Genomic DNA, 12,079 nt, shown 5'->3' with positions numbered 1-12,079 from the left:
TCCAGAAAGTCTCATGTTCTCCTCCTACATCCTCCCAAGGCATGCCCTTTCCTTTCTCTCTATCATAAATGTCAAGTTAATCTTCTGTGTCTCTGTCAGCTCTCTACTGTTCTCCCACATTCAAATTTAATCAAATAGTGTTTCCCTTTTCCCCCTCTCTCTGTCACTTATAAAAAACAAACTTCCTTTTCTTAACAACTCTACCTTATGTTTTTTGCCTCTTGCCTTGCTGTCTTTTAGTCTCCTTTCTAAAATCATTCTAAAAGCTGCAGCTAAAATAAGCTGTTGGCCCTGCCACTGACGGGGTAATTTCCTCTCCCCCTCCTAACACATTCTGATCCCCCTGGCTTCCTGCCTCCTTTCCAAATCACAGTTAAGTTGCCTGTCCTCACCTCTGCAGCTCTACTTACATCTCAATTTTCACGGCTACTTTTCCCCTTTCTGCCCTGTCCAGTGCTTTTCTGCTGTTTTCCCATTCATAACTCATGCCTCTCTTCTGTTTAACCCAAGTGCTTCACTCTCCTCTCCAAACTTTCACTACTATTTGGCTAGATGTCCATTTGCTAATATCTACTCCAGCACTGTCTATCCCTGCTTCCATGCCTAAAATATTGTGGAAATAAAACAAAAACCCATACATCAATGCAATAGCAAGACACAAAGTGGACTTGTAGGATCTGTTTTTAAAACAAAACAAAATAAAACAAAGCTCCCCCAAACCAATAAAAAACCTGTTCCTGTTCCTGTTCCTTTCCACACTTTTCACAGGTATAGAAAAGTCAGGCTTTAAATGGTGGTAATATATAAATGCATTTCCTGATCTTTCCTACTTTTTCTTTTACATTGAAGGTTTGATATTGTTAGTGGCATTCAGTAACTTTAAAATTTCTCTTTTGTGTTTGAAGGAGAGATCCTTTATTCTCCCTATAACTTTCAGCCAGAACAGCTAATTTTCCACACAGTTCTGGGATTATGATTTTCTAAATCGTAATATTTAGGCTTTCCAAAAGTATTAGAATGAAATAGAAAGCTTTTAATGGAAAGTTCCTGTCATTGTTACAAGTGAAGGGTGGGCCATCAAAATGAATTCAGTTGTATATGTTCTAGTTGCATAATTTCTGTATGTGTGTTTGATATTTCAGAAGGGGTTTTTTTTTTTTTACTCTAAAAAGGGAGTTTGCTCTGACATGAGTGAAGAGTATAGAAATTGGGTGGTAATCCTTAAAGTAGTTCAGCAAGCTCTAATGGACCTCTCTGTTTTGTACTGTGGAAGTCATCAGAACCCTGCCAGAGTAGCAGTGCACATAGAGAGCTAGATAGTAGGGATATGTGAAACGGGCTGTATTTGATTTGGATTCAGCCTGAATCGGGAACAGTGATTCGATTTGTTGATTCGGATCACTGTCCTAATTCGAGTTAGGCTGAATACAAATCTGAAGATCTGATACTGATTCAGAGAATCAACTATTTGGCCATAGAGTCAGCTTTAAATGGGTTTTTTTGTTTGTTTGTTTTTGGTTTTTTTGGGTTTTTTTACATACCTTGAGGTACCAGGCACAGCTTGTGAACCCTGCGATGGTGAGGCAGATGGAGCATCCCACAGAAACGTGCAAGGGCCCCCTCTGTGCTCGGTGGCGGACCCGGAAGCGGACTGGAAGTACTTATGGTCCACTTCTGGGTCTGCCGCCAAGCATGCAGGGGACCCCCCCCATACCTTCCAGGCTTGGCAGTTGGCTGCAGGGGGACCCCAGGTGCCCCTCTAGACCCAGGAGGCACCAATCGCTGAGCCAGGGGGCAGGGGAGGGGATCCCCTGGCAGACCCAGAAGTGGACTAGAAGTGGTTCTGGTCCACTTCTGGGTCTGCTGCCTAGCGTACTGGGAACTCCCCCATGCTCCTGTGGGACGCTCCATCCGCTCCACCATCTCAGCATTCACAAGCCTCCTGGTACCTTGAGGTATATAGAAGAAACATTTAAAGCTGTGTCTATGTCCGAATCATCAAATCTCTCTGAATTTATTCAAAGGGTTCCAATTTGATTTGGAGAGATTAAAGGGTCTCCTGATTTGATTCGGATTCAGAGATTCAGCCACCGAATTGGGTTGAATCTCCGCCAAATCGAATCAGTGCCTGAAGCTTCACACAGTGCTACCAGGTAGGTCTCTTCTTGTTGATTTTAGTTAGGAAGCAGGACTGTTTGGAATTCAGTTATCAGTGCCATTTCTCTTATTACTGTTGTGTAGACAGCAAAGTTCTCACTAGATGACAACAAGGATAGTGTACTTAGAGAAGGATGCAGTGCATTACAGTGAATACAGAGGCTTACAGAAAGTGAAAGTAAAACGGTAGCCTGCAGCACCAGGCCTGGCCTACCAGTCACCCACCCTTATAGAAAGGGAGATTTCTAATGCTTGGCTGTTTGGGGCAAATGGACTTTTTAAATGCTTATTCATGGATAAAGCTAACCTTCATTGAGAAGCTGGAACAGCATGTAATAGCTTATGATATTAGTGATAGGGTTACCAGAATTCCATATCCAAAAAAGAGGACACCTGTTGGGGGGACATTTCACCCCCAATCCACAGCGCCCCCTGGCCCTGCCAGTGCCCCTCCCTCCCAACCTGAAGCTCCCCATCCCTGCTGTTGCCCCTCACTCCTGACCCACAGTTCCCTGCCCCCGACCATGTTGGTGCCCCTCACTCTTGACCTACAGCCCCTTGGCACTGCCAGTGCCTTGCATTCCTGACTGACAAGCCCCCTGTCCCCATGTGCCCTTAATTCCAAGCTACCACTCTCCCAGCCCTGCTGGTGCCCCTCACTCCCAACCTGCAGCCCCCTGCTCCCCACAGCCCTGCTGGAGGGGGGACACCAGCTGTCCCTGTCTTGACTGTGCCAGAGAGCTGCGGCTCTGTTTTGCATAGGTCCAGCCCCAGCACGGGTGGGAGGAAAGAAGGGAGGCCTGTGGTACCCCCTGCCTTGGGCTGGGGCTCCCACACCACGCCAGGTGGCCTGGCCACACACTCCAGGCAGCATTTCCTGGCCTCCCCACCCCTGTGAGCTCAGGCACTGGCCCCGATGCTGCCAGCCAGGCCATGCAGCTCCTAACCACCCTCCAAGGCTCCTCCATTCTTTCTCCGCTGGAGGTGCAGGCACCTCCCCCACTTCCCTGCCCTGCCCCGGACAGTCCCTAAGCCCTGGCTCTCCACCCCCTGTCTCTCACAGACTTACCTGCATCCAGCTGCCGGGGCTGCTCCCACCACCCTGCCTGGTTGCATGTCGGCCACGTGCATGTGTGTGTGCACAGCACATGATGTCCACTGCCTCCAATTGCCCTCTCCCTGCTCCCACCAGCAGACCAGACCAAATTCCCAGACATTTGTTCAGATTAAATAAAACCACCCAAATGGAGATTGGAGGATCCAAAAAGAGGACATGTCTGGGAAAACCCAGACGTATGATAACCCTAATTAGTGATGAGTTTATTCCTGGCAATTCCATTGAGTATAATGGAAGTTAAAGCCTGAAATTTTCTGTGCAGCCCAAGAGCTTCTGTTAAACCAGCAAACAAAACATTTGTTAATCAAAATCACCTATCTGAAAATCCACAAGAGCCTTTCTATTTTGACTGATAGAATCCAAAAGAAAATGAAACACTCCCTGAATATGTGGCTAGGTTAAGGAGATTAACAGAATGTTGGTAGTTTGGAGAGCATTTAAATGGTGCATTAAGGGAGCAGCTAGTGTGCAGTATGCAAAATAAAGCAATTCAAAAATGATTATTGGCCAAGGCAGATTTTGCCCTAAAATGTGCAGCAGAGATTGCTGCTTTGATGAAGCCTGCTATTAAAAATGCCACAATTGCGACAGCATCATAAAATCTGTGCAAGAAATAAATTGTGGGGCTAAGCAGAAAACATTGCACAGCTCAGGCTGTGTGCTTTGCTTAGTGGGGACATTATCAAGGACACAACCTGTGAAAATGACAGGAAATGGTAGGGAGGCACACAGAGGATGTATGGTTATGTACAAAAAGAACAATATCACCACCTTACAAGGACAGTAACAGAACATTTCAGATTCATCAGTTTGTGAATGACAACGTGGAGTCCATAAAGAGTGCTGTAGCATCTCTACAATGCTTCAGTAAGAACCCAATGAATGAGGTATTTGGTTTCCTCCTTCCTGTAGAAAGCATGGCAGAGTGGCACCTTGGAGACTAAGTAGTTCAGAGAAATAGCCCCTATCTGGCTGTGACAGGCCAGCCTGCCCTGCCTTTTGTCTGACTGTAGACTAACAAAGCTAACTACCTCTCCTTCTCATAGAGGGAATGGTACTTTAAAATGGTGTTTGATACAGGAGAAGTTGTTTCTGCAATATTATTACAGTTTTAGTAGAGAATATTTAAAGGGGCAAAGCTGAAGAAAACCTCAACAATTCTAAAAATATACGGAGAAAGTCCTTGTTTTGTTGGGCATTATTACAGTGACATCAGTCTACCAGTAAACAACCCACCCCGGGGCTGTGAAGCAAAGTGGTCATTCTTTAGTTGGTAAAGAATAGCACAGAGAGATCCAACTGGACTGACATGGCATTGTCTGTTGGCCTCAGAAGAAATCACTTAGGAACTTTTGCCCAAAATTTAACTGAACTTTTGGAGAAGGCAGCTGATGTCTCTCAAGTTAGTATCAGTGCTTTAAAACACAAAAGCAAAAATTGCACTGGAAACAGGAACAATTTCTAAATGTACAAATCTACTGCATGCCTTCTATACTACAGCCAAAGGCAGAGGCAGAACTTCAGCACTTCAAGGACTCTTGAATTATATCCAAGAGTACCTAGAGCATATGGAGTACCACTCTTGTGCCTGTGCTAAAAAAAAAAAGGTGGCAGGGGAGGGTTTCCACATCTGTAACTTCTTTCAAGGTTATTATTAACCCAATACTGTATATGAATCAGCATCCTTTACACAGAATGGAGGATACATTTTCCTCATTAGAATTTTTCAAGTTTAATCTAACCCAGGCCTATCTACAATGGAGATTGCAGACTGTGATAAGAAATACCTCAGATTTAACATACACAAAAATATATTTTAATTTAGCAGGGTAGTGTTTGGAACAACCCCCATACCCACTACTTGGCAATAAATCATGGTTCAGGTGGGCATACCTCAAGATGTGTTACTTGGCTAATATGTTGGTTTCAGGAGTTAGTGATGAAGAATACCTTGCGAACCTCTGAAAGGTAATCTGAGTTTGGTCTTAGACCAGACAAGGGAAAGTATACAATTTTGAAAGGGGTATTGTAACAACCTGTTTGGTCTGATTTTATAAGTCATAAGAAAAAGGCTGAAGCTATCCATAAGACACTCCAACTATATGTCACAATCATGCACCTTTCTGGGGATGGCAGTTGTTACTGTAAATTCCTACTTTATATAGACTGTGTCTACACAATAAATTTATCAGGTGGGTAGCCTCAAGCACTCGGTACTGCTTGCGGTGGACAGCCTTCCAAATTGGAACTAGTATAGCCATATTGACCTGGTGCCACAGGGAGATTAATTAACACAGCGAAAGGTAACTGCCTTAGTTGTTCAGCAGTTCTAATTAGTCTGTCCCTAGGATGGCACAGAGCCAGCAACATGGCTTTCACTTTTGGAAGCAGTCTGCATGTGGCAGCGTGGCATAAAGGAGGGTGCCTCTTGTGGGGATAGTACATTTATCATTTAACAATGATTTAACATGCGTTTCCCTGGGGACAAACAACAGCAGCCAGTGGCTGCTACTTGTACGTGGGAAACACCCATGCATGCATGCTCTGGCATGTATTATGTTGCCCCAAATGGGGTAGTGGAGGGCAGCCTTACCTGGAGTCCTGGGGGCCTCTGGGGGCTGCAGCTGTGAAAATCTAGCTGCAGGGAGCCTGACCGGCAGGGAGCCTGACCGGCTAGATGGCTCTGGCCATCCAGGCTCTGGTTTCAGGTGGCATGTGCTGCAGCCACATGTGCCATCCCACTTTTTTTTAGGTGTGGGGTTTTTTTGACAATGGGATCTCCTGATGCTGAGCCCTTCTACCTCCCACGCTGCAAATTAGCAGCATGGGGAACATTTGCATGTTCAATACATGCAGTGTGTGGTGCTGCAGACCAGTCTACGGTGCCACATACTGCATGTCTGTGCTCATCTGGACACGCCCTATTTGTCCAGATATAAATGGCCAGCAAGTTAGATGTAGGTCAGAAAGTTATATAAATTGTTGGTATAATGCTATTTGAATTAAATGAATGGTACAATATACAGCATACCAATTAGGAGTGATGATACTTCCGTGCAGTGTTGCTGAGAGAAAATAAATGAACCTTCAAGTTACAAGATACAAACCATTAGACACAGGTTTAACAGAGATGTCAACTCTAGAGAACAACAGAGTAGTGATGGGACATGGAGGCAAACTGTGTCGCTGTTACAAACAGACATTATGCTATGTAAGGGTATTATCTTGCTTAACTAATTTAAAGCAGCATAACCCAAATTATGTAAGTGAATTTTCTTCATTGCAAATTAGTAGAATGAGGCAAGTGCTATGGAAACACCATTTTTATTAACACTACAATGAGGGCTGTTAGAGAAGATCCTACTGAATCTCCCACTTAATTTTATTTATAGAAAACTAGGCTGATAACTGAATGGACACACATCTTACTAAAGTGCTTTGCATTTCATTGTATGGCTTCTGCAGCAGAGCAGATAGTCATACATTCCTTTCTCTGCACCAGAACTTTTAGATAATCTTAATACTTTGGTAGTGGGTATTTTCACAGATGTTTGATTAAGTTGTCTATCAGGTTTTTCACAGGGTGACATATAAGAATGTAATCTCTCATGCCTAATGAGGCCAGATCAGACTGCAGTCCTTAAAAGTTAAGTGACGTAGTTGGTATTAGTAAATACTACAAGGAAACGTGCTATACAGGGCTATGTGGTATCTTGTTTCAGTTGCATAAAGTCACTTCACAGTCCTGCTTCAGCCTGTAGGAATGTAATGGAAAAGAATGATTAACTCCCAAAGCTCAATTTGACAATAGACCAGACTCTGAACTGGTGTAAACAGGTGCGGCCCCATGGAAGCTTCTAGAGCAAATACAACAGTGACTTAAACAGTGGGGTTAAGTGGTTACCCATTGTAATTTGCACTAGTTTGATATTTAGAGGGGCACTTAATAGTGCGATGTAGGCTGAGTCCTTTGGGAGTGGGGCTGGGAGTCTCAGGAGGCATAGTGGCCTCCAGTGTTCCCAGGCATGCAGGCTGTGCACGTACTACTACATATGTTTATCAGCTATATCTGAAACCTCCCTTTCCCCCCAGTTATTCTCTCTGGCCCTTATCTTAAATGTGAAGAAGAAGGATGCTATGCATTCTTCCCACCAATGCAGTGAACTCGCATATTGGGCAGGATCTGACCATACATGTGCAAAATGAGTGTAGCTTGCATGTTGAAGTGGTATTAGGGGAGCTATAGTAAAAGCAAGTAACTGAATCGTTTAATGATAAAACCGGCTTTTCTTTCGTTCTGCCCCTTCAACATATGACACGCATCATGAATAGCTTACCAAATGCCATATCAATGCAAGTTATATTCCTTTATCTGTTATATCTGCTAACCGTTCCCCAACCCACTTACATACATGTCCTCCTTAATTTAAACCACCATTTCAATTGTCACTGAATGTAACCCACTGTCATGGAACTTGAAGAAATCAATTCTTTCTTCCATGAAAAGGCAAAATCAGTTTTACTGTTCCTATAAATGTATAATATTTTAAACGATTATGAATTTTATAAAAGAACTCCTTTGACTAGTGGTTAGACCTTATTGCTAAACTTCATTTACAGTCCTGACATATGGGAAAGTACTTACTGTAGGGAATGTCAAACTTGGCAATACTAATTACCCCACACTATTTTTTGTTCAAAATAGAGTTACATAACTTTATGGTGGAAAGAATACATGCTGACCTAAGTGAATGACTAATGCTTTGGTCCCGAAATATATGTGGGATGGAATCTTGTCCCACTGAGAGTGCTGGCAGTGGGCTCAGCATTCATGTATGAAATGTAAGCTTAGGCAGTAACTTGCATTGAGATGCGCATAGTACAGCAAGCTAAGGACCACTTATGTCACCAGGTAAAGTTACATGTCACACTTAGACCATACTAAAAATGAGGAATGTTAAGCTGTGTTAAAGTTAAAATAGTCTGTGAGCAGGCGTATGTTTAGCGCTAATACTGTTTCTCCCCTGAACAGCCCTAACTTGCCACTAGAGGGCTAGCGATCAGGGATATGGCTAAGAGCCAGGACACCTGGGCTCTAATCCTGCCCTGTGTTGGGGGGATGGGGAAGAAAGGGAGAGGCTGAGCACAGTGCATCCTGAGATGCTGGAGAACTGCAAAGTACTCATTTTATCTCTGTGGAGCACCCTGATGTTACCTTAAACACAACTAGGTAGCACAGGCCAGAGTTAACTCTCACCTGAAGTGGCATAACTTTGAGACACTCAGGGAGAAACTTGTCATGAATGAACAAGGTTTAACATGTGGATGCTCCATTTTAAATGCCCTTAGTATGATCTAAGTGTAATGTGTAACTTTACCCTTATATTTATATTTATTTTATTTTTGGTGCATGACTGGTAACAGAGCTGTTTGTATTCATTTCATTTTAAATTTTTTTGAGCAATGATTTTTTTCACATTTGGGCTTGTTAATTTGATACAACTGTAGTAACATCAAGATTGTACATTATTGAGATCAGTGTTTAATGAAGGTGATCCAAGGTATGTAAACACTGGCCACCTCCAGAGTCTATGCTTACAGCATTGTAATTGACTTTGCTGCCATTTTGCCACCCAACTGTGAGACTCAGGAAATAGAGTACTTTATAAACTGAGATACTATTAATAATACAAATGAGACTATTTTAGTGTACTGGGTATTAAAGAGCTTATCCAACATTTAAATATGCAGATACTTGCAAATCTGTGCATCTTAATATGAATGCTTTTAGTTGCTATAAGCTTACTTCACTATCTATAAAAGAATTTCTGTTAATGTATCTCATTTTCCCTTTTATATACCTTCTCAAGCATGGAGCACATGCTAATAAGTTATCTGTATATGTACCTGCGTGACATCAGTTTGGAGAGGTAACGTGAAACTAACCATTACAGAGAGCTAATGGTGAGCAGGGACTTACCATGCATCAACAGCTCTGTGGTTTTTGTTCCTGCTCTAACCTGCAGTTTGTGAAAGCTAATTTGCAAAGCTTAGTCTTGTTCCACTAATGACAAAGCTGCTCCAGTTTAGTTTTTATTTACATAGGGAGAAAGTGGTTACATGGATTGCTACCATGGAGTTACTGATGCACAGTAAGTTTTTTAGGTCAATGTAACTTGCTCTTTTGTCCATACCTTATGCATCTTTATCAAACTGCAGCTTCCATTTGTTATGTGAGAATATTTTTTATTGTCTGACTACTACACCTACAGTGTTGTTTTTCTCCCCTGTATCCTTGCTGGAAATTCTAGGAAGATATTTGGAGAAATTCTTGTACCTAATAGAAGATTAACACTGCAGAGCAATCAATCACTAATCTGCTGGCCTTACATTCAAATGACAGTGAAGTAAAACAATGAAGTAGTTGCTGCCGGAGGAAATGGTTCAAGGAGGTGAGCATGTACCCAAGCAACAGATCACCTCCCATGGCATTTGTCACTGAGGGAGTTGCCTAAAAAGCAAGGGAACCAGAACCTTATAAAAAGAGGCTGTCCAACCAGTAGCAGAGCCTTTGCTCTTAGAGCTATACCTATGCTGGCAGAGATTTGGCACAAGGTTTATGCTATAAAGCAGTGTTTCTTCACTATGGTGCTGAGGTATCCTGGAATCTCATCAGATTATTTGAATAGTGCAATGGGTTGCAGGGAGGTAAGCACAAGCTCATCTATTCAGGAAGGACACAGTAAGACCATTACAGAAATAAATCATGTTATAACTCACTCCATATTTCAGGGTAGACTTACTTTGTGCTTTTGTAACACCTAATTGAATTTATTGTTCTTATGTCATTATGCACAGTCTACAAACTGCTTTCATATAAGTAAAAAAAAGCAGAAGTATTGCTTTATTTATGCTTTTGGGTTATTTTTTCCTGCTTTGAGAGGAATGATAGTTTGAAGTTTGCCAAAAATTCATATAATATACCTTAATCATCAAAGGACATACTTTTCTAGGCTGCATTACATCTTGTCAATACTTTTTCTAAATAAGCCTTATTCTGCATTTCTTGCTTTCCCAGGGATTACACCTTACTAAGAAACAGTAGTTCTTTTTAAATAAAAAAGCAAAACAGAACTCTATATTGGATTTGTTTGACTATCTTTGGTTAAGATGAGTGGGGAGGGGTTTAATAATATTTATCACTCTCTTCCTTTCACAGTTTGATAAGGAGGAAATTAAATTCCCTTGTATATTATAAACTAAAGGGTTTGTATATTAACATTTATTTTAAACAGAGTAAAACATACAAGTAAACTTTTGTTTCTCAGCAACCTTTTAGACTTTGGGAGTGGGAAATCCCTTCTCCTTGCCTCTGGGCATGAAAGGATCCAGATCACCAGCGCTGACATTTTTCCTCTGCAATGGAGAGGTGGAATGATAGGGTTAGGAAGGGGCCATAAATTAGAGTATCAGATTTGTCCGGTATCAGTGAACACTGAACAGTGATCCTCAATAGTTCATGCCACAATGGTGTGAGAGGTGAGCCTTGGGGAGGGTACAAGTCTGACCACAGCATTCCTAACCAGTGGCCAAACCTGCCCACTTAGGCAGATGACAGGCAAGAGTAGTGGTGCCTACAACCATCTTATTAGGTTATAGCAGCAATTATTTTGGTGTCCCATGAACTGGAAAGAGAAGGAAGAATTTGCTTCTACTTGTATCTTGGTCAAAACCCTTTCCACAGGCTTTGCATGGCGCTGTTTAGATTTGTTCCATGTTGGACAAAGGACTGCCTTTCAGCCGCTGGTATTTTGTGACGTGCTAGTTGCATGAAACTACCCTTCTGAATATCTCTGATTGTCACTTAAGGTTTAATTTTCAGCACTATTCAAAACACAATGTGCTATTTTCTGGTGCATACTTTGTGGCCAGCGTGTTTTTGTAAATTAGAGCAGCATTTTTTAACAAAGCCATGATCGCATTTGGTTATTTTGTGACTGTAGTTTTGCTAGCTTCAATGTGATTACTGCTTTATTATCTTAATGTGACATCATTGGCCATCTGGCTGATTTGAAATGGGAAGACGACTAATCCTGTGGTGTAATGAATTAAGTGTGGAACAGAATATCCACTGAGATTTTGAGGGGTTTGTTTAAAAAAAAACAAAAAACGAGAGTGCTCTTCCTCTGTGTTTGCAATTAGTTCATTTGCTTTTAGAAAATGTGGCTTTAATCACTTGCATTCATTGTTTTGACTTTATGCATTACAAAGTAATGGAAAATATAAATGTATCTTGGTTCCTTTGTTTTCTGTGAAGTTATTAAAGTTACTAATGTGTAGTTTCTCAAAGCCAGTGTTCAGTTGCTTTTTGCTTGTGTTGAAAGCAAACTTTCAGATCTGTTTGTAATCCTTATTTTTTTTGGGTGGGGAAAGTTTTTTTTTTTTTTAAAGGGGTTGACAATTAGTCATTTCTCTCCAGCACGGATATGTGTATGTGTGGCTGTGTTCCATGTTTCTTTTTGCACAACCAAGTTCTCTTTGTTTTCCTTTTTTAAAATATAATGTTAACATTAGTACTGCACAGGGAGCACTAATCATTCTTTTTCTGAAAATTATATATAAAGTTGTGACACAAAATAAATGCACTCATTCTGACAGACTTAGGTTAATAATTCAAAGGCCAAAATTTATGTGCCAGGTCTATTGCAGCATTAAACTATTAAACTCCACTGCAGAGTATACCCTAGACCCTGTCTTTCTCATTCAGCTGTCATTGTTAAATTTAGAATTGCCCCACATTTGTCA

The 12,079-nt window shown here is 41.7% G+C and overlaps 1 protein-coding gene across 18 annotated transcripts in view; it reads left to right on the top strand.

The window, feature by feature from the left end:
* The window catches only part of CPQ (carboxypeptidase Q), a 390,605-nt gene that overhangs the window by 218,402 nt on the left and 160,124 nt on the right, over positions 1-12,079 (top strand). The window lies entirely within an intron of this gene.

Source organism: Alligator mississippiensis, chromosome 3 (assembly GCF_030867095.1).
Source record: "Alligator mississippiensis isolate rAllMis1 chromosome 3, rAllMis1, whole genome shotgun sequence".
NCBI classification, from domain to species: domain Eukaryota; kingdom Metazoa; phylum Chordata; order Crocodylia; family Alligatoridae; genus Alligator; species Alligator mississippiensis.
This window is presented reverse-complemented; position numbering and strand designations above follow the sequence as displayed.